The sequence below is a fragment of the Podarcis liolepis genome (assembly GCF_965112155.1).
Source record: "Podarcis liolepis genome assembly, chromosome: 9".
Taxonomy (NCBI): domain Eukaryota; kingdom Metazoa; phylum Chordata; class Lepidosauria; order Squamata; family Lacertidae; genus Podarcis; species Podarcis liolepis.
Genome location: NC_139564.1, coordinates 26,831,968 through 26,854,847, shown reverse-complemented (window position 1 = coordinate 26,854,847; position 22,880 = coordinate 26,831,968). Strand labels below are relative to the sequence as shown.

General features: G+C 42.0%; 1 protein-coding gene across 2 annotated transcripts in view; it reads left to right on the top strand.

Annotated features, from left to right (window-relative positions):
* Positions 1–1,876: 1,876 nt before the first annotated feature.
* Positions 1,877–22,880, top strand: part of LOC310686517 (bifunctional heparan sulfate N-deacetylase/N-sulfotransferase 4) — a 139,509-nt gene continuing 118,505 nt past the window's right edge. Inside the window, exon 1 of one of the 2 annotated variants that reach the window (XM_083460255.1) lies at positions 1,877–2,483. The gene's annotated coding sequence lies outside the window, so the exon portion shown is untranslated. The remainder of the gene's footprint in view (positions 2,484–22,880) is intronic. The other variant, XM_083460254.1, reaches the window with a different exon arrangement.

Here is a 22,880-nt window from a genome sequence, read left to right as displayed (position 1 = left end):
CTGAAGCTGAAAGATGGAGGCCTGGTGTTGGCTGTTTAGGACTGGAAGGAATTTGAACCCAAGTTTTCCATATCCAATTTTATTATTTTTATCTCCATGTGTGTTGTCTCCTGTTCCTGGTGACCTTTAAATTATTAACTGTGAGAGTGTGTGATTGTTTACATGTTTGTAAGACATTTTTAACTTTAAAAAAAATCATTTTTTATAGTATTGTTTTATTATTTTTCTGCTCCTTTGAGAGGGAATGCAGGATATAAATTTAATAAATACCAACAGACACAAGTGATGGCAGGAATTATTTCTGATGCTGCATATTTGAGACACTACCTTGTTTTACTTTCTGTGACTGGAATTTGTATGCTGGAATTAGTTTGCTGCTTTTATTGTTCTGTGACTATTATATTTTCATATTTCATATATTTGTTTGTTTGCTTGCTTGCTTATAAGAGTATTTACAAACTGCCAACTCATAGGGGGGAAGTATCACGGCAGTGTACAATAAAATCGTTGGAACATCATAAAATATAAAAAATCCAATATAAAATCCAAAAATGCTGAACCAGGACTGAATCAAATTAGTTCCCTAACAATGGATGATCAAACAAAAAAACAAAAAAATGGTTTGGTATTATTTGTAAGCTGCCAGATAACACTGTTATTGAGTAGCATTTTATTGTTGTTTGGGGGGGGATGATTTGTACTTTTGACTGAAACAGTAAAAAAGGAGGATATTTGAGAAACAAAAACTGTTAATGTATAGCACATACAAAATCTATCTACCTACCTACCTATCCATGATAGATGATAGATAGAAAGATAGGTAGATGATAGATATAGATAGATAGATGATAGATAGATAGATAGATAGATAGATAGATAGATAGATAGATAGATAGATAGATAGATGATAGATAGATAGATATAGATAGATAGATAGATGATAGATAGATAGATGATAGATAGATAGATAGATAGATAGATAGATAGATAGATAGATAGTAGATAGACAGACTTATACTAAAATTTGGCACGGAATTCAGCATCTTTAAAATTTGGTCCTTTAAAAAAAACAAAAAAACCCTAAAGTTTCTAATCCTTAGGATTCAGAAGATGGACCTGAAAGTGTTTGAGAAGCATCTGGTGAATCTCTATAGCTAAGGAAGGGGCAGTTGATCTAGATCATCAGTGGTCCAGGTGTGGAATTTCTTGGTCCAATAGTGTTTTGCTCTTGCTCATCACAGCAAAAGCCTTTCCTTTTTTTTACTGAGAAGCAAATCCCACTGATTTCAATGGGACTTGCCCTCTAGTAAGCAAGCACAATGGGCACCAGAATGATTAGTTCAAAAAAAATTTAAATGTAATGTACATTTAATTTATCAGAATCAAGGAAATTGGGGTTTCGCAAATCAAAACTTGACTCTTCCCCCCGCCCCCCGCCAGTACAGAAAATACATGGAAAAGGAGGTGCGTGCCCACCCCTTGTTTTTAAACCTACAACCCTTTTGACATTTCTGGGTTAAAGTGGTCCTAATACCGTTATGAATTCTGTGCTGGAAGGGTGAGACCTTGTCTGTCTTACGATTCTCCTCTCCTCCTTCCGCACCCCTGAATCCTTCATGTCTGTCTTTTTGATGGTCGGGAAATCACTCTTCAAACTTTTTTTTTATCCCCCCCCCCCCCATTTCTCTGTGATTTTATTTTCACAGCTTTGGCTGCAGGTGTCAAAAAGCAGCCAGTGGCATTTCCACTCCTGGATTTAATTTGGCCAGGTTTATAAAGGAGGTGGCCCAACTGTACAATGACAGATTATGCAAATCCTCCAGGAGCAGCTAATCAATCACTAGGGTGTGAGCGGAATGCAGCTGATCTCTGAATTAGCTTCTGCTGGAATGTGTTTGTGTGTAACCCCACACTGTCTGGATGACATCACAACAGCTTCTAGTCCTTGAAAACCTTGAGGATGATTAGCTGAAGGAATTGGCTGCTTCTGCCAATCATAATCCTCCAAAGCCGCCTTTATAGTTCTGTAGACATGAGCGGAGAGGGAGGGAGAAAGAGAAGAGCACAGCTAGGAAAGAGGCAGAGTAGCAGCAGCAGCAGCAGCAGCAGCAGCTGGTATTCGGGTGATTAAGTAGTTCTCATTGCCTCTTTGCTGTTCGGTGACTGCTCCCTGGTGTAATTCCTATGTCCGAAAAGGAAGCGGCATTTTAACGGTGTACTGAACAGAGGTTTGAATCATTCCAGCTGGCTGCTTATTCCGAAAAGGACTGTGTGTGTATAAATAAAATGTGACTGTTCCAAAGGAATCCAGCGGACAGGGAGCAGAGCAGAAGGAGTCTTCCCGGGATACTATTCAAGCAGTGGGTATGATATTTGCAAGAAAAAGGACAACTCCTGCCTTGCCGGGAACTGGATGAAGACGTCTCAACACCAGACTCTCCTTTCCCCTCATGGACCGTTACTTGAAAATAAATTATCTTTGGGTAAGTTGCACCATACTTTGCACAGAGCATGGCTTCAGATGAGTTTTGTGTGTATTTACTTGTAAACATATGGTGTGCATGTGTACATATGGAATAACTGTATATACATAATTTTATAGTATATACGAAGCCTGGTGGAATGGAGGAAATCGCCCAAAAACACCCACTATTCACAAAATCTAACGTGGGGAAACTGGGGAGCAGAACCAAACAAACCCAAAAGCTTTTCAGTCAGGTTTCAAAGCTGAAGTATTCCGATCCACTAGGCATAACTGTGGTGATTGCTGATGGATGTCTGTCTCGAGGTTAGAAGGGTAGAGTAAGTTAGCAGCAAATTAGAAAACGGTGGGAAGTGGGATGGGAGGAACGAAGTTGAGAATCTTAGTCTGGACTTGCACTTCATGCTCTTTGCCCCACACTTTTTGACAGAAGAGACTATTAAAAGCCTGGCAAGGAAGGCAGATCAAAAGGTTATGATTATCTGTGATGATCCTTAAACTGAACCATTTAAAGCTCTTCCCTTGATAACTAATCTATGAGGAAGGCAGCCCAGGCAAATTTGTTCTGTTCCACTGATTTTGTAGTTGAACAACATCTGTCCGGGACATTTAAGAGAGACTGATTGTTCTGCGTTTGCGACTACCAATTGCTTAAGTATGGGAGAAAACGGGGGCCGGGGGCGGGAGTGCAATGAGACTGGAAGAGAAAGTGCCTTCTGCTCTAGAGTTACAGCAAGAAAAACAGGGCATCCTAGCTGCTTTATCTTCTGGCTCCCAGTCACACTGCTGCCAGGAAGAAGTACTCAAAACAGAGCCATTCCTAGAAGTGATTCATACTCTTCACATAAGCCAGAAGTGAAAGCAGCTACAGCCACTTGTGTTATATGTTTCCCATACAACCTGCTTCTATGCCCCTTAATATACACTGCCTTAGAAGTGTAGAGTCCAAGCAAAGTAATATTTTATTCCTGGATCCTGCTGCTCATGCAGTCTGCGCCTGTGCATGTTTACTTAGAAGTAAATGTTGAATGGTGCTCGTTCCCAGGTAAGTGGACACAGGACTGCAACCTTAGAACTGTCCTCTTTCAAAGACTACTTAGGAAGAAATTAATTCACAGCAGAAGATCCTGGACTCTCCAAAAGCTATACACAGAGGAAACTTTTGAATCAGGGAGACTTGTATTCAAGTCATCTGTTCAGGGCAGTGTGTAAAGCTGCCCAGGACCAATGTGTTACTTGAAAGCAGTTTCACTGACATTAATGGAGCTCTGGTAGAGTAAAGGGGCTGATATAAGCCAAAGTCTCATGGAAGACAAGGGAAAAGTTTTGCTTGCAAATTTTCTAAATGTTGTCAGAGAAACTGTCTATTTCACAAGCTGAGCTCTCAGCAGAAATGTTAAAAGTTATCCGTCACTCTTTAAGCTTAGGGCTTCTTTGATTATCAGCACATGTGTAATGTCTTGTAGTCTCCAGAAAGGCAAATGTTCACAATTCAGTGCCAACCTGGCACAGGGTGAGGGCTTTCTATAATGCTACTGAATAGTTCTCCTCTGTCCCATCAGTTTGACAGAATAAAACAAAGCCTGTGAATTAGTTTTAAATATAAATAGCAATGGCTGAGTTACAGACCACTTGCTTGTCATTAACTTTGATTTCCCTCTCTACATATTTGTATATAGAGAGGGAAATCAGAGTTAATGACAAGCAAGTGGTCTGTATATAAGCTTTTTAAAAGCCCACAATTTCAACTCTGGCAACTTTGATCAGAACTTCATGGGTCTATAAACCCTGTGATAACTGCTGGATGGTTTGACAATGGCAAGGCATCATTGTCATAATTGTCTCAGTGATCAAACTTATCATCATTCTCAGTGATCATGCCTTACTGCAGAAACGGGGCATTTCCTCCAGTTGCTAACCTTCAAAGTTGACCATACTAGATTTGTTACTCACAAGCAAAGCTGCTGTGAAATCTAGAAAGAAATGAAAAATAGCGTACTGCGCAGAACAAATTTGTTTCATACCTACAAACACAAATTGCATATAATGTACATAGCACACTTTTTAGAAAAGAAAGAAACTGCATGAAATAATCCTGCATTTTGAATATATATAGACAGGCTGAAAGTTTGGGCAACAGCACAAAGCACACTTATCTGAGAATATGTCTCCTTTAACTCAGTGGGATTTACTTCCAAGTAGACATGCCTAGAATTGCTTTGTGCATGGAATGATTAGGAAAGTGTTCTTGGAAATATAGGCTTCCTTTGGCTGACATCCAATATTCCTAAAATAATTTTCCTTTCCAGGTCAATTATAACTTAACTTCTCAAAAGTTGTCTGACAGGATGAGAAATTCAACTCAGCAAATGTTTCCAACATTAAGAGATGTCATATCTAATGATAGCTTTCGGATTTGTCTTCTTCCTGGAATTATATTTTGAAATAGAGTTAAAAATTCAAGCAAAAACACTTAGAGGAACACATATTAAAATAAAATGAGGTCAATGAAGGAATAAATAAGTCCCCTGGTTGCAATCCTTAACATATCATGCTCCTGGGATAGCTACAGGGCAAGAGCATACCCTACAGTGCCATCCTAAACCATCTACTCAGAATTAAATTCTGCTAAATTCAGTGGGGCTTATTCCAGTGTTAGTGGGGTTAGGATTGCAGCCTAAGAAACAGAGAATTGCAAAGGCTTAGTGAGCATGTTCTTTCTGACCCAATGTGAACATTTTCTAACAGCAAGTATTTACCATACCTGGTAGGTAAATTATTGACAGAGTTAGGTCAGAATCTCAGTTCCACCTGCGATTCAAGTGGCTCTCAGCAATTTGATGCTTCACTTCTCAATCCCACTTCCACAAACTGGGAGGAGGAGAACTTTTGTCCCCCGATTTGCATGAAAATCTAGTGATCTGGTGATTACTTAAATTAGTCTACAACAGTATGAATTGTCATTTAATAACCTTTTCTAAAGCAGTAGATTCAAGGACTGGAATACAAACATATTTACTAGGGATATAATATTTGAATACCTAACATTTGGTGGGCTGCTTCACATATTATCATTTTCCTACATGGAAATAATCTCTTATGTAGGGAAATGCAAGCTGACTGCAATATAGGAAGTATGTCATGAATAATTTTTTATGCTGCCAGTACAGGGATTAGGTGGCTAATGCTGCTAGACTTTATACACACACACACACACACACACACACACACACACACACCCCTATATTTGCGTAGGTACAGGTAGGTAAGTAGATGGATAGATGGCTAACAGAGCCCTGGGCTCCTGCTGGGTAACACAGCAGAGAGCTGAACTCCTGGGTAGCTCATTGATGCCTGGGCCATCATCTCTGATTTCCAAGTTCTGCAGAACCTCAGCTAAGAAAATGAGAATGTTAGTATCTGGCTGTGAGCCAGACTAGGCAGGTATGGCTGTTGAGAAGAATGTTTTCTGGGTTGAATTTCATTAAAACATTATGTAAAAGCACACTATTGTACCTTAGCTTTGTCTCGGAAAAGTTTCCATTTCATATTGGCAAGCGTTCCTTTTCTCCTAATGAGAAGCTAGTGTAGCTGTACTTAATAATAATTTTAAATTCCTCCTCCTATACGGTACATTGTGAAAGACATGCAGAAGAGTGTTATATCCATTTTTAAAAAAGGAAGCGCAAATGTCCTTTAATATCATTTTATATGTGAATGGAGTTTAACCTATAAAAATGAGTGGTGTAAAAAAAGGAATATCATGCATATTAACCCAAAATCTGAGCAATTGTTAAAATACATGACTGCAGGCGATGTGTGTTAAACTGTGCCTTAGTTTGGCAAAACATTAATCTAGCACGTAAAGGGTGGTATTCAACTTAGTTTTACTCAGAGAAGACCTATTGAAATGAACGACCATAACTCAGTGATTCATTCATTTCAGTAAGTCTGCTCTGAGTAACACTGAGTTGAATGCCACCCAATGCGTAAAGTTAGTCTTCCTTGGGAGTTTGCTAAGAGCATAGATGTTTACCTGTGGGCATATCCATGCAGGGTCATCCTGTTCCTTCGCTTGTTTGGTCTGATGTGGTTATGTGCTGGCAATTGTTCTCTCACATTTCAGTTCACCTGCATTCTCACTTATCTTTGGCAAGGTGGTACCTCTCAGCCACACCTGACCCATCCTCTATCCATTATATACATGTTTATTATCTGTAACATGGACTTGATCATACTGACCTACCTTACAGAATGGCTCCAAATATTTCTGGAGCATATAAAGAAAGTCCTAGTGAAATGGCCATTGTTTACGCTGGGCACAGTGTGTATAAAGGGCCTGTTTGCGTGTTCAGACCCAGAGACCTCCCCGCTAAAGAAACACACATTTGACTCAAATTTTAGTTTTGATTTTTGGCAGAATTTAGGCCACAACTTTATTGATTACAGAAAGTGAGTGGTTGCATAGGCTATGGTTCAACTAGCTCCCTGCACCTTTGCAGGCAGCGCTGACCCAGAGCTCTATCATAGGTCAGCCAAGGGTGAACACCTGAGGTAGGCGGAAAGCCCAGGAACAGACTATGTCCACTCCCCAGATGCTCCCCTGGACTCAGGCACAGGCACAACCCCCTCTCGGGGGTTGACCAAACCAAGTTGAGTCCCTGGATTCCTTTAACGGAATACCCTTCACATAGGGATGGTGAGACCGTTCCCATCCCTATCACCTGAACCAGTGCCTATCTGCAACCTTACAAGTTGTGATGATTTGCTACACGGCAGGCGAAACCCAAATAGCAACAGCCAATCAGCCAAGTGGGGAAATTCCTGCCGTGCCCCTGTCCCAACGACAGACGACACATGACGGCATAGCAAGGTCAATCGCAAAATACCCTAAATATAGGAAGAGGTGGGCAGGTGTTCCGATGCACGAGCTGAAAGAGGAAGCTCTGGGTCACGTGCGTAGGCATGTATGTTTCCTGCTTGGCAGGGGGTTGGACTCGATGGCCCTTGTGGTCTATTCCAACTCTATGATTCTATTCTATATAGGCCCTTCAATCCATTTAGACTGCACCCCACTGGCCAAATTAAACCCAGCAACGAGGGACCTACCAATCGGGTGTTGCGGCTGTCCAATATACCCACCCACAACCAGGAGGTCAGTTGCAGGTCTCACTATGTTGCAAGACTCCACAGGATCCTCTGTTTGCAGAGATGCAGTACTTGTGCAGTGTGCACTGAAGTGTAGGTGGGTTCCCACAAAGCAAGATGCAGTGACAACAGCAAGAACCTTTATTGAACTGGGCAACAGGGGCAAAGCAACTGTTTATATACATTTCTGAAGGCCTGGGCCACTCCCACTATCAATGGGATTTGCTGTCTAAATTCCCACGCTGCGAATCATAACTCAGAGTTTAAGGGCCAATGGCAATGGCCCAAATCCTGAAATGTTCTGTGATTGGATATCAGGTCTCGAATCAGAACACAGAGGCTCAGAATCCAGAGTCCAGACTCAAGCTCAGGCAAACACAGACCACTGTATACATAACATGCACAGACTCACGCACACATCCCAAAGGATCCTAGTGAGTGAGTGCTGGACCACTCAATAACATGAACGGAACAAAATTGCCTCTCCTCCCCATTCCCAAGGAGCGTATGGCAACAATGCAGTTTTACAGGAGTCAGGAAAGGGATGCAGGGCTACCTGATTTCTGCCTCATGTGACATAAGATGTTGAATCAAAGCTTCTCCTCTCTGCCTAACTAGTCTCATTCTCGGTTCTGTTTCATGCTCACAATGGTGTGTGCTTGAATATTGGGTCATGCATAAAGCAGTATCTTAGAAAAGGAGGTACCATATTGCATTGGGCTTTGTGCAAATATCCCTCCATGTGGAACATGCTGTCTGCAGTGACCCTAACGTTCCCTTAATGTGCTATTTGTATTTGCTGTGATTCTTTAGGGCCAATGACCAGAGCCCCATTTGACAGAATGAGCAGAAGGACCTTCAAAAACTGCAGGGATGGCATACCACATTTTGAAGTATTCACATTTCAATTTAAATAGGTGGGGATCAAGCCATCCAGGGTAGATTCACATTATGCATTTAAAGCATATTCAACATTTAAAGCCCATAACTTCCACAAAGGATCTTGGGTATGGTTGTTTTCCCTTCACAAAACAGCCATTTCCAGCAACCTTGACAAACGACAGTTCCCAGCATTCTTTGGGTAAAGTCATGTGCTTTTAATGTGTGTTGAACATCCTCTTAATGTACAGTGTGGATCTGCCCATAGCCCAGTGTCTAAAACTACCTACCTGCACCACTGAACATTTTAGAAGGCTTGGCAGGTTTTCCCATGAGTGCATCAAAAAGCAAAAGAATAACTTTTTCTTTTCCTGATCATATTTTGCCATCTCCTCGACCCCATCTCAATATGACTAACGGTGAGCGGTGGTTACATCTACAGTTTTCTTGTCTTGTTAAAAATGGTCCCAAAGTGTTCCTGACTATTAATATTATATGACGCCAAATTCGTCTGAATAGCCTGAGGGCCATCTTCAGGGTGTTCCACCTGAGGCTGCTTCCCATTCTGCCTTTCTTGCAGCACATCATTAGAGATGGCTCAGATCCAGAGATTTTTGAGACCAACCTGTTTCTTCTCCACTTCCTGAGAAAAAGGCTGGACGTAGAAAGCAGAACCTAAGTTGGGAAGTGAAAGGGTACAGAAAGACACAATGGGAAAATATGGTAGGTCAACAAGCATTCCAAGTTCAGGAAATAGTAGATGGTCATGAAAACACCCCCTTCTCTGAACTGTAAATCTGGAGAAGACGGTTTTTTACCCATCTTTTTAAGGGGAGCTGATGTACAGGTTGTTTTCAGAAGAGGTATTGGCTGCTCTGGGAGTCTTCTTTCTGTCAACCTTCCTTATGAATGCACAAGTATACATAACATAATATGTGAATTAGACACGTGTGGATTCTGTCTGTAGCATTTTTTCAAGCTCCCATGATCACAGAAATCTTTGTCAGTGGTTATTGTTGTTGTTGTTGTTTAGTCGTTTAGTCATGTCCGACTCTTCATGACCCCATGGGCCAGAGCACGCCAGGCACTTCTGTCCTCCACTGCCTTCCGCAGTTTGGTCAAACTCATGCTGGTAGCTTCAAGAACACCATCCAACCATCTCGTCCTCTGTCGTCCCCTTCTCCTTGTGCCCTCCATCTTTCCCAACATCAGGGTCTTTTCCAGGGAGTCTTCTCTTCTCATGAGGTGGCCAAAGTACTGGAGCCTCAGCTTCACAATCTGTCCTTCCAGTGAGCACTCAGGGCTAATTTCCTTAAGAATGGATGTGTTTGATCTTCTTGCAGTCCATGGGACTCTCAAGAGTCTCCTCCAGCACCAGAATTCAAAAGCATCAATTCTTCAGCGATCAGCCTTCTTTATGGTTGTCAGTGGTACACCAGCTATATTCATGTGTATATTCCAGTTCACGTAGAATAAGGATGGGGAACATTTTTTACTCAGGATTTCTGACAGGGCTCTCTCCTAGCCCTTCCTGGAGATGCTAAGGGTTGAACTTGGGACGTTCTGCATGCACAGCAGATGCTTTACCACTGAGCTACAACCCTTTCCATAGGCTGTCCCTCTCTGCTTCTTCACATTTTCAGTGGTGCCATCAGGGCTAAACTTTGGGACAGGGCCCCACTTAGCAGAACAATCAGGAAAGTTCATAATGCAGAAGATTGTGCAGCAATAAAACTGCTAGTGTGTTTGCAAAGCTAAGCAGGGTCTAGTAAGGTTGGGGGACTGTGTGTTGAGATTCCTGCATTGCAGGGGTTTGGACTAGATGACCGTTGGGGTTCCTTCCAACTCTATGATTCTTTTATTCTAAGTTTTAATATAGGATCGTCTGTACCATATTTGTGTTGCTAGTGATGTTTAGGAATGCAGTTTCAACCTGATGAACACTGACAGTTTGGCAAATGTTAGCTGCACTAAGATGAAGATGCAACATGTAAGCCTTACTGGGCTCTGCTCTGCTCACAAATTCCAGCCCCCATTCCTTGTGAGATAATAGCTGGAATAGTGGGAAGGCTACTCTGACAATGTGGTGTACTTTTACCTTTGAATCTTGGGGCATTCAGGGCTGCTCAATAGGAAACAAGCGGGGGGAAGGATGTGCAATATGCATGCTTTGTTTGCATGCAGTTTAGTGTTCATAATACAGATTGACCTGTGTGTTGCGGCTAGGGAAATCGGTCTAAAGTGCAAAGCGACAAGTGAAGTGTTGTTTTTGCAGTTTTCACAAATCCTGATAGACAAGGAGATGGAGAACAAAGCATCAGCTCTTGAATGCCACAGAATGTGTGAAGGAGAACATTTGGCATCCTTTAATAACACCCAAGAGTGTGCTGGGAAATGCAGAAGCCCAACACAATGTTGATGCACTCAGAATGCCTCTATCATTCAAGGAGTTGGAAATGTAATAGGGTGTGGTATGTGCACAAACATTGACAGCAGGAGTGTGCAGTAACCAGAAGCCTAATAGCCCATGGCCCAAAGCACAGGTTAGCAAGTGGGGATGAGGCATCCTGACTTGCATTGGCAAGATGTATCTTGTCCTGGAGGGGTAATTTAGCCATATGTCTGAGCCTCTTCTCAGCCAGTTCTCTGCAGCAAGCATTTCTTTTTAGCCCCTGGGGGACAAATACACATTCTGCTTAGTTAATTAAAAGACAGAATCCCGCATGCGAGAAACGCATAGAACCCTAAAGATGGAGAAAGGCATGCAGGGCAGGACATCTCTTCCAACTCAGGAAACCCATATGCCAAACATGTGGCTATCTTCCCTCCACCCCTCTGCTTGATGCACCTCCTAATGTTCAACTGAAATTGACCTTCCTATAATTTGCGCCCTGTTGGTGTTTAGAGTTAACATGCAGCTTGGAAGCTTAACTGAATCCCAGTTGGAGGAGCACATTTTATCCATGGATATAATCACAATGAGATTCTGGATTTGGAAAATAAGAAAGAAAAATGTATTCAGGAAAATACATAGTTGATAGGAAAGATATTAGTTCTGTCTAACTAAGGTGGAGATACAAAGAGCTATGATTGTTTTGGTGTCTCTTCTTCCAAGGTGAGGATGAAGAGGAAGCAGGAAATGAGGTCAGCAGCACTGATGGTGTCACTGAAGGAAGGTCAATAGGTCAGCACAACTAGGACAGTCTAGGAAGGTTAGATGTTTCTCTCTCTGTACCCTTCTCATAAAGGTATGTCAGCCCACAGCCTGAATTGCACCCCAACACTTCAATTGCACCCTTGGGGTTAGTTGTTTTCCACATCTTCGCTGCCCTCCAGTGAACCTGTTCCAATCTACCAATCCAGAAGTGGTTCACCCAGTAAGGTGGAGCTGCAGTTCTAGCTTCCCAGCAGCAGTGTTGCTGTTGTTCATGGGGAGAGAGGCAGGGAAGGGCCAGCCATCAGCGAGGTCAGGGCTGTGCAGGTGCACCAGTGCAAATGCTGGATTGGCTCCACTGGTGCATCTCCACCATCTTGAACTTGCTTCTGGCTTGCTCCTCCTACTGCTGAGAAGCCAGCATTGTGGCCTCACCCCTGCTGCTGTCTACATCCTTAAAATGTGATGTCTGAAACTGTACACAGTACTCTAGATGTGGCGTACTGTGAGGAATAGTGAGGAATAAAGCAGCATTATTACTTTGTGCAAGTTGGAAACCAGGCTAGAGTTAAATGGATAAGTAAATAAACAGGCTAATGTGCCCTGCTTGATTTCTGATATAGATATTGTTGTTCTGTAGTTGTGAACAATTCCCCACCTCTCACCCATTTTTTTGATTGCCTGGTTTTAAAATTAGCAACCGGATGCACAAAACCCCCATTCATTTTAGTGAAACAAACTCTTCTGCAAGCTAGCTGGAGAGGAATAAAACAAAGGCTGAATTGTGCATCCAGGTGCTGATGTCCACTAACATCACATTGCTCTTAATCCATTGATTGACATAACTGCTTTGTGGGGGAGACTGGGGAGGGGGGGAGGATGAAGAACTCCACATATGGAGAAGTTGTTTGGAAAAGCACAAATATCCAGAAAATGTCTCTTTGGATCCTAGCCTGTGTATATTGAAGTAAGGAGTAAAGTTGCCAAATTTCTGCAGATTTCCTCTTTCCTGCTATGTTTTCCCCCATATAAGTTACAGAGCAAGAACCATAAGAGGTGGGAGTTTTAAGCTTTGCTGTCTGTTGAGCCTGGCAAATCTTAAATTCACTTATCTACATTTCCACATCAATTTGCATTTTAAAAAATCATGAAAACTCATCAGCATTTTAGTGTGAATTTATCCCAATATTCACATTTTTGCAGACTAATTTCCTCTCTTATAATGCATTTTACGTTCTTTCCATCAGTATATGCATGTTGATGCACAATTCACCCTAGTGTATTCATTCTTGTACACTTAGTTGCAGAACTGCATTGCAAAATTTGGATAAATGCAAATTTTGAAGAAAGGCTGGGTTTTGGTTCCTGTTTTGTTTTAGAACATGGAAATTTGGTCAGTTTTCCTTTAAATGCAAGCAAAATCCTCCCCCCCCCCTCCATCCCTGGTGTAAATTCACATATAACATGGCAATGGGAAATCTGTGACCCTCCAGATTTGTTGGACTTCAACTCCCACAATCCCAGCAGGTATATAATTAGAGGTGTCTAACATGGTGTGCACTACAACTCCCATCATGCTAGGAGTAAGGACTGATTGGAGTCTAACAACATCTGAAGGGCCATATTTAGCCACCCTGACTTAAAAAGTCTAGGTCACCCCAAAGCATCTGCTGATGGGATGGTGGTGGCTGCAGATTTTTGGCAGTGTGGTGCCAGCAGGGTCTTCAGTGAAGTTGTCCTCCCCCAATGGAGTAGGGTTGCAGCTTGCAAAATACCCCTGGATCCATCACTATCATTGGTGATCCAAGTGGTACCTGTAGTGTAGAGTGCCTTTAAAAAGGCCACAGCCAGCATGTGGGTAACCTAGTTTTAATTATCTGTGTTCAGGAAACCTTCTGGTTAGAGTACTGCAATGTATTATATGTGGGCCTGTCCAGAAACATCTGCTAGTACAGAATTCTGCAGATAGATTGCTAATGAGGACCAGCAGTTCAGACTTATAGCACCAGTCCTGGCATGACTGCACTGGCTTCTAATACATTTGGGGGCACAATTCAAAGTGCTGGATTTGACTTATGAAGCCTTACGTGGCTGAAAAACCCATACCTTCTAGAACATATCTCTCTGCATAAACCTGTCTGGACCCTTAGGAAATCATTGGTGGCCATCCTCCAGCAAAAGTACAGTGAGTGGCTATAAGACAGAGGACTTCTTAATAGTGGGCCCCCAATTATGGAGCATTCTCTTCAAGGATGCTGCCTTTCATAAACATGGTCCTCTTTTCAGCACCAGTCCTTGACTGCCAAGCATTTGGTTGGTGATGTTTTCTCATCTGCTGGGCTGTTTTTAATGGTGGGTCATACATCATGCATTTATGTGAGAAGCTGGATGTTTTAACTTTTTGGATATTTATGTATCACTGCCTTTGAATTGTCACTTTGAATATTACTGTAAGTTTACTTTGGTCATGTCGATGTAAACCTCCTTGGGTTTGAGGCAATAAATAAATAAAGGGATTTTTTTTCCTTTTAAGGTGGAAAAAGAACAGTGAATTTATTGTACCTTCTCGTTTCCATCACATAGGACCACAAAAGAATTCTTCATATAATGAGTCATTGCTTGACCTAAGCTATGTTGAAAGGATTGCATGGAAATGTAATTGCAAGAGCAATCATAGCTAGAAAAGGGCAACAGGTACTGGATGTGCCACTTCTACAGCACACAGAAGTTGATGGTACATGGTGTATTCATATCCCTTCTTTAAAGATTCTCACATTTTGTAACATTGCCCTTGCCCATGTCTTGAGCATGTAAAAACCACCAAAGTAATATAAAAAATGCATATAATCTTAAAGTCTTTACAGATGTACACATTAGAATAAATAAATAAACATATAGGGAATTTTCCATACAGCCCTCTCTACAAATCATTGAAGTGGAAGTACATTAGTTTATCTGGTTTCAGACCTACTGAAATCAGTGGGGACTGATGACCCAGGTTTGTTTTGAAGTACAAGAGCTCATTCAATCATTTAATAAGACCTCCTATTTTGTAGCAATTTCTTACACCAGCATGCTTATAAATTGGTTTTCATAAAACAATACGTGGAAAATAATACTGTGCTGGAATTCAAAATGTTTTGTAAAATCCCACCGCCCAAAAAAAAACTCTAGTATCCCACTCAGTTATTTTTTTCTTGAGAAACCAACATGGATTTTCATGCATAATGTAATCTTTTTCCATATGCTGATTTCCATGGGATTTACTCATAAAAGGGCGTATGACAGAACCAAACTTTGCTTTTTTAAAAATGGAGTTGTTGCTCCATGAACAAATTGGTCAGTTTGAAAGACAAAGAAATAATAATCTCAGCTATCTAACACAACCAAGAGCAGAACCCAATCCAGGCCCACTGACTCTTTCTATATTCACTATCAGTGTGTTGTTGTTGTATTAATTAAAAAGAAATCCTTTTAATTTATTTTGTGTTTGTATTCAAGCAACCATTGCAAGATGCTTCAAATAGTGTCAGCATTCCGGGGGGGGGGGGGTTGGGGCAGGAATGCCGCGGCAGCTTTAACCCTGGAAACACAACACAGCTGAACTGTTTGTAGAAGTTCGGGAAACTTTATGCTGTAAAGGGAAATGCAATCTCTTTGCTACCATAAATGTTTAGTGGTTTGTGGAGTTTTGCATTCATGTTGCATTGGTGATATTTTTAGTGCATTATAGACTTTTATATCCCTGCTGCCCCAACCATTTTACAAACCACTGTAGTCATATACATAGACAGCATGTAATGGAACACTGTAAGATTCTAGTGCACCACAAAAGTGCCAGGCAGTAGAATTCAAGCGCTGATTCACACATGCGCTGAGAGCTGGAACACCTTGGTAATCATTGGCAAATCTCTTCTAAAGGAATGGCAAATTTAACCTGAGCTAGTCTTTTGAGTGCCAAAGCACATCAATGAACTTCAGTTGCTTTCCCCAACATTGTCATGAGTTTTATCTACATTCAGAAAGGCAAACAAGTCCTGAATGTGCACACAGAAAATGATGCACACTCCAAATCCGTTACTTCAAAGGCACTAGGATTTTGTTACATTGCCAGTTCCCATTTTGTTTAGCCAAGTGAAATCAACTAAAGAAATGTAAAAATGCATGTAATCTAAAAGGGTGGTATTCTGCTCAGTTTTACTTAGAACAGACCCATTAAAATTCATGACCACGATTTTGGCTTAGTTGAATATCAGACAAAATGCCTTCGTATTACAACCCAGGATTTAGGGAAGTTTTCACTTATTCTTTCCACATCTATACAACTCTCAGCATTTATCTCTTGTGCTGGGTCTGCAGAACAGGAGGAAAATACACTCCAGGCCAGGGGACCAAGAGTCACTGGGAGGTTCTACCTGCTGCCTCCCAGAAAGACCACCATGGCAAGGAGATCAGTATGGACCCATCTATCGTCATGAACTCATTGACAGGCTCTCTTTTTAAGTGCAGTCCACACCAGGAAGCTTAAAAACACAAGACGGTGCAATACAAAACCAGAAAGTGAAATAAGGCACATTACAAAGGTTATTTTTAAAAATCTATCGACCAGAGAAGGAGCAGCTGAAGGAGCCCAGTTTCCCCCTCTCTGCCAGAAAGAACACCCTGTGTTAATGCTTGCTTTTCTCTCCCCTATCGTTCCTTTTTTCCCTTTTGTATCATGAGATCACATCCACCACATACATTTAAAAGACATTGAAAACATATAGCTTTCCCCCAAAGATTCTTGGAGACTGTTGTTTCCTATTACAGAACTACAGTCAACAAGCTACAGTTCCTAAGATGCTTTCAATGTGTTTTTATTATGCTTTAAATATATGGTGTGGGAAGGTTAGTCTGAGCTTGTAGTGAGTGACGTGGCCTTTTATCTCTTTACAATGCTTAGAACATTTTAAATGCAATTTGTGGTGGTGGTTATTTATCCTGTGTATCACAGTGCTGGTTGTGACTTCAGATTTACCACCTCTTCCCTGTGATACAGGAGGATCAGCTGTGGAGTGCATGGTATTAAGCTATGCACACAGCAAAAGTTAATTTATACCTCATTAATGAGGTATGATTTCTGAGAGTTTAAGTAGAAGTAGTCCTGCAAACCTGCACTTTAAGAGTAATCCACAATGGTGAAACAAGACATGTGTCTCTTGAATCTGATTTTTCTTTTTCTAAAGCAACTATAAATCAAAACACTGGAGTGTTGTAGAGAGGAGAGAAAAATGTATGGGAAAACATTTCTATTCCTATCTCACATCCTGATTTTCTAATCAGGCTGATATAGCCAAACTGGCTACAAAGGACTAGACAACAGTGGTCTGGTAATACTATTAATTGTTCCATGTGCAGCTTAACCTTAAGTGCATATCTTCTCTATCACAATTATTCTACATTCCTTGGTGAAACATTCTATTAGGACATATTGCTGCTGGATGTTATGTGTGTGGTCCAAAACTTTGCGGGGTTCCTATGTGCACAGCGCAACTTCTTGCAATCTGAGATGGCGCTCTTTCTTTTCCATGATGTGGGGATTCCTGTCACATACCCCAAATAGTCCACAACTCTTAGGAGATAAAAGGACAGCTTCTGGTAATACAGAGCTCTGTTTGCACACCGGATCCCCTGCATGTGGGTTGAGAAGTACACATTCCCAATTCATATGCAAACCAAAACACAACGGTCTTTGAAACGAATTATGCAATGCAGTTCTCCAGCCAAATAATGTGTTCAAAAAATGTGCATATAAATATACTAAAGCCTTTTCGGCTTTGGCCCCAGCCTGGTGGAACACTCTATCACAGGAGACCAGGGCCCTGCGGGACTTGACATCCTTCCGCAGGGCCTGGAAGACGGAGCTCTTCCGCCTGGCCATTGGTCCGGGCTCAGTTTGACCCCCCTCTATGGGAACCTGTAAGTTACCTCTTTGGCCCTCTTATCGGCTCATGTGGGACCAACATGGATAGCTGGCCCTGATGAATACTTGAGGTTCCCGACCCCTATGGTTGTAATTCGTGGGCAGTCATTTAATTTTATCCTGATTCTAATTTTATGCTGTAATTTAATCAATTGCTTGATTGTGTTTTAATGTATTTGATATTTTATGTTAGCTGCCCTGAGCCTAGTCTTGGCTGGGGAGGGTGGGGTATAAATAAAAATTTACTTACATACAAATATGTGCTAGAGAAAATAACATACAAATGCATTACAATAGGGAAAATTGCTTTGCAGAAATGTCTTTATACGCAAATTGCATTAAAAAATGTAAGTAGTAAAAATTGCATTAAAATGCAGATGCAGTTTCATTAGGATTGTTTTTTAAGTCACAAAAGTGATATGGAAATGTGGAATTGAAAAATGAGAAACTGAGAGAAACCAAATGTATGAATTCCTTAATGTGTGTGTATGTGGGTATCTATTTCCCATTGCACTTATTGTTGGCTCTAATCCCATGCTCTTTGTAAACCCTGGCATATGCAAAGAGCTTGCAGGGGAAAGGAGATTTATATCATATCCCAGCAGAGGATATGTGGCATCATATGCTATCTAGTCCCAGGAGACCTGGCTACAGAGAGGTGGTTAACTGCGTTCTTGAGTACTGTATGATACAAACACAACAGATAAGGATAAGTAAAGAAATGAGGAGTGGGAGACAAATAAAATAAAAGAGTTATCTATCACATCGATAATATTTTTCCTGTTTTGCTTTTAGTTTACCATCGCTGTTCAGTCACCAGCTGTGCGCCATAAAACCCACTGAGTATGTGTGCATATTAATGCTGCTGTTTGAGCCTCCGCATTTGCATCGCCTGGCTCTTTTTATTTTTAACAGAGCTACCTTAATGTTGCATTAATGCAGGTCTCCTGGCTGAAAGAGGAAAGCAAATCATACCTCAGAAACTTGATTGTGTTGCTGGCAGCAGTACAAAAACAGCTGTAAATGTAATATATATGGACTTCACCGAAAAGCATTTGATAGTGTCTCACTAAAAAAAAAGTTACTTGCAAAATTCAATTAAATCAAATTGGCTCAGAGCAATGACTTGACACATGGTCCAAAATGTAGCCAAAACCCATTTTCAAATCCCAATGATACGCTTTAATGTATTGAGTTGTAGTATCTTGGAAACTGTCTAGGCGCTGGCCACAGTTTTGTTTCAGTATTCAGTCTGTATATTACTTAGGAGAAGAGAAGTGGTTCGGAACAGAATCATTAGATTTGCAAATTCTGGAAACATGAGCATGGGCATAAAAGGGAATCGTGGGACTGGGTCCTTTTTATAATGAAAGACCCAGAGATGAAAGAATTGTGCTCTGTGCCAGATGCTGCCCATCAGCCATCGATCTCTGGCACCAAACCTTCAACAGGTTTACTGTCACAAACTACAAAACACACCCAAATACACACTTCAAATACAGTTTAGTCAATGCGAGAGCCACATGGACCCATAGCCAACCCTCTGGGAACAGCTGCTATACATGGTGGCATTCAACTAACTTTATGTTAGAGTAGACCCATTAGGCTGGATTCAACTAACTTGTTGCATGCATGGAACAAGCTTCTCTCATGCAATGGGATTGTCCTGCCTCTCCTCTACCTGCACCCTGTGCTCCCAAAATTAGCTCTGGAGAGTTGGAGGAACCTGCAGAAGAAATATAGGGGAGCAATCCTGGTGTGCAAGCAGACCTCATTCTGCACATGCATATCCCAGCTAACACTACACTGAAATCCACCTACTGAAATGAATAGACATGGCTAAGTTAGGTCTATTAATTTAATGTTTCTACTCTGAGTGAAACTTTGTTGAAGACCAGCTATTACCTCTGACAAAGAGATGTAGCCTGCAGCCTTGCACTTTGCTGCCTCTCAAGAATAATTGCTATAAATGCTCATAATTGGTACAATGGTCCTTATATAATGAAACATTCACAATGGTCAAAAAAATAACAGGAAACGGAATCTATCTCCCCAACGGTCCTCATTTGTGCATCCTTCTGTCTTCGGCGGCTCAACTGCATCCTCAGCCCAGCTTGAGAAGATAAGCATTGAGAATCTGAGACAGGGAAGAATGAGCTGCCTCCCGAAGACAAAGTCCAGCAACTGGAGGAACGTGTAGCTACGCTCCAAAGAATTAGAGAGCTGGAGCTCTTCTTGGAAGCAACAGAGAATACCGTCTCCACCAAGGAGGAGACAGGGGACACCCCTGAGAAGGAGGCTAGTTCACCAACACAGGTGCCAGATATATGGAGAAACGTGACTCAAAGAAGTAGGAGGCCCAGGGTTCGCTCTGATTGTTTAGAAATACACAATCGCTTTGAAGTCCTCTCCCCTAGCATGGAAGACAAAGAACAGACTCCATTTGAGGATCTCTCCCTCATTACAGTCGATCAGGTATATGAAGACGAGCAGCAAAGTCAGTCCTCAGGGAATGTGCAGGCGACCTTGGAACAGACAGCTCACGGAAGAACCCCGACCAAACCTAAGAGGAGGTGTGTAGTGGTGATAGGGGATTCCCTACTGAGGGGAACAGAAGCAGTGATCTGTGGGCCTGACAAGATGTCTCGGGAGGTGTGCTGTCTCCCTGGGGCTAAGATCCAAGATGTAACTGAACGACTGCAAGGAATCATAAAACCCACTGACAAATACCCCTTCCTCTTGGTTCATGTGGGAACCAATGACACTGCAAGCAATAGCCTCCAGAAGATCAAAAGAGACTACGAGGCTCTGGGCAGGAAATTGAAGCAATTAAATGCACAAATTGTCATCTCATCTGTCCTCCCAGTCGAACGATGTGGCCCAGGGAGAGAGGGAAAAATAGTGGAAGTGAACAGCTGGCTTTGCAAATAGTGTAAACAGGAACGGTTTGGTTTCTTAGATCACGGACTGCAGTTTCTTGAAGACGGACTTCTGGCAAGCGATGGGCTGCACCTCACAACGGTTGGGAGGAATGTTTTTGCCAAAAATCTCAGAAACCTCATCAGGAGGGCTTTAAACTGACTAATGTGGGGGAGGGAGACAGTGCTCCTGAAGGTAGGAGTCTATCAATTGATGAAGATGATCATCCAAATGTCATAGACCAAATGGAGCAAACAGCACGCAGACCTAGTGGTGGGAGGAAAAAATCCTTAAATAAGACACATGGGGGAATGATTAATGGACTTCAATGTCTGTACACTAATGCGCAAAGCATGGGAAATAAACAAGATGAGCTTGAGCTCTTGGTACAGCAAACTAAATATGACATAATAGGCATCACTGAAACCTGGTGGGATAAGTCCCACGATCGGAATGTAATAATGGAGGGATACAATCTATTTCAGAGAAACAGACCAGACAAGAAAGGAGGAGGAGTGGCGTTATATGTCAGGGATGTGTATACCTGTGAAGAGATCCAAGATTTAGAACCTCAAAGCCAAAGTGAGAGCATTTGGGTCAAAATTAAGGGAGAGAAGAATAACAGAGACCTCATTGTGGGAGTTTACTATAGATCCCCATGCCAAACGGAGGACATAGATGATGCCTTCCTGGAACAGATGGCCAAGCATGCAAAAGGAAGGGAGATAGTAGTAATGGGGGACTTCAATTACCCGGATATTTGTTGGAGGTCAAACTCAACCAAGAGCATAAGGTCAAACAGATTCCTCACTGGCCTTGCAGACAACTTCATTGTCCAGAAAGTGGGAGAAGCAAGAAGAAGAACAGCCATATTAGATCTGGTCCTAACCAATGTTGATGACCTGGTTAGGGGGGTAGAAGTGGAAGGATCATTAGGCGCGAGTGATCGTGCTCTTCTGAAGTTTACTATACAGCGGAAAGGAGCAGCCAAGCATACTAGGACTCAATTTCTTGACTTTAAGAAAGGCGACTTCATAAAACTTAGGGAAGTGCTGGGTGAGATCGCATGGACAGTAATACTAAAATGAAAGGGAGTTCATGATGGCTGGAAGTTTGTTAAGAGGGAGACAGTAAAAGCACAGCTTCAGGCAATACCAATGAGACGGAAACATGGAAGGTGCCTAAAGAAGCCAGGGTGGCTATCTAAAGAACTTTTAACTGAGTTAAGATTTAAAAAGGATGTGTACAAAAAATGGAAAAGGGGGGAAACCACCAAAGAGGAATTCAAACAAATAGCCAGCACATGTAGACACAAAGTCAGAAAAGCTAAAGCACAGAATGAACTCTGTATTCTGCTCTGGTCAGACCTCACCTGGAGTACTGTGTCCAGTTCTGGGCACCACAGTTCAAGAAGGACACTGACAAACTGGAATGTGTCCAGAGGAGGGCAACCAAAATGGTCAAAGGCCTGGAAACGATGCCTTATGAGGAACGGCTAAGGGAGCTGGGCATGTTTAGCCTGGAGAAGAGGAGGTTAAGGGGTGATATGATAGCCATGTTCAAATATATAAAAGGATGTCATATAGAGGAGGGAGAAAGGTTGTTTTCTGCTGCTCCAGAGAAGCGGACACGGAGCAATGGATCCAAACTACAAGAAAGAAGATTCCACCTAAACATCAGGAAGAACTTCCTGACAGTAAGAGCTGTTTGACAGTGGAATTTGCTGCCAAGGAGTGTGGTGGAGTCTCCTTCTTTGGAGGTCTTTAAGCAGAGGCTTGACAACCATATGTCAGGAGTGCTGGTGGTGTTTCCTGCTTGGCAGGGGGTTGGACTCAATGGCCCTTGTGGTCTATTCCAACTCTATGATTCTATGATTCTATGAAGGCAATGTGTGGCACAGGCATGCATGGAGGAATCCATAACTGCTCATTAACAGCAGAGAAAAATTTCAGCCGCAAAGCTCTCTCTGCATGTATTCCATGCAATGGCCTCTGGCTAGTTCAACCACATGTCTAGCATCACCCCTATATAAAGAGAAAGTATATGCAGTGTTGATATACTGTCCTGAACAAAAGTCCATGGGATATGATGAATGCTTCATCAAGGAAGTAGAGATTAGGGTCAATCTAAAGTTGCAGGGTCTTGGGTATCTCTAAGCAGACAACTGGCTCCAGCAAGGTCTGGGGTTAAACTGCAGCCTTTTATCTCTCCCAAGTTCTGTCCACTCACCTCTTTTGAAGCCTTAAAGGGATAGTCCTCTGGCCTAGAGCCCAGAACTCCACCAGCAATGAATCAGCTCCTACTCTGCACACTCAACAGGCACTGAGGAGCATGAG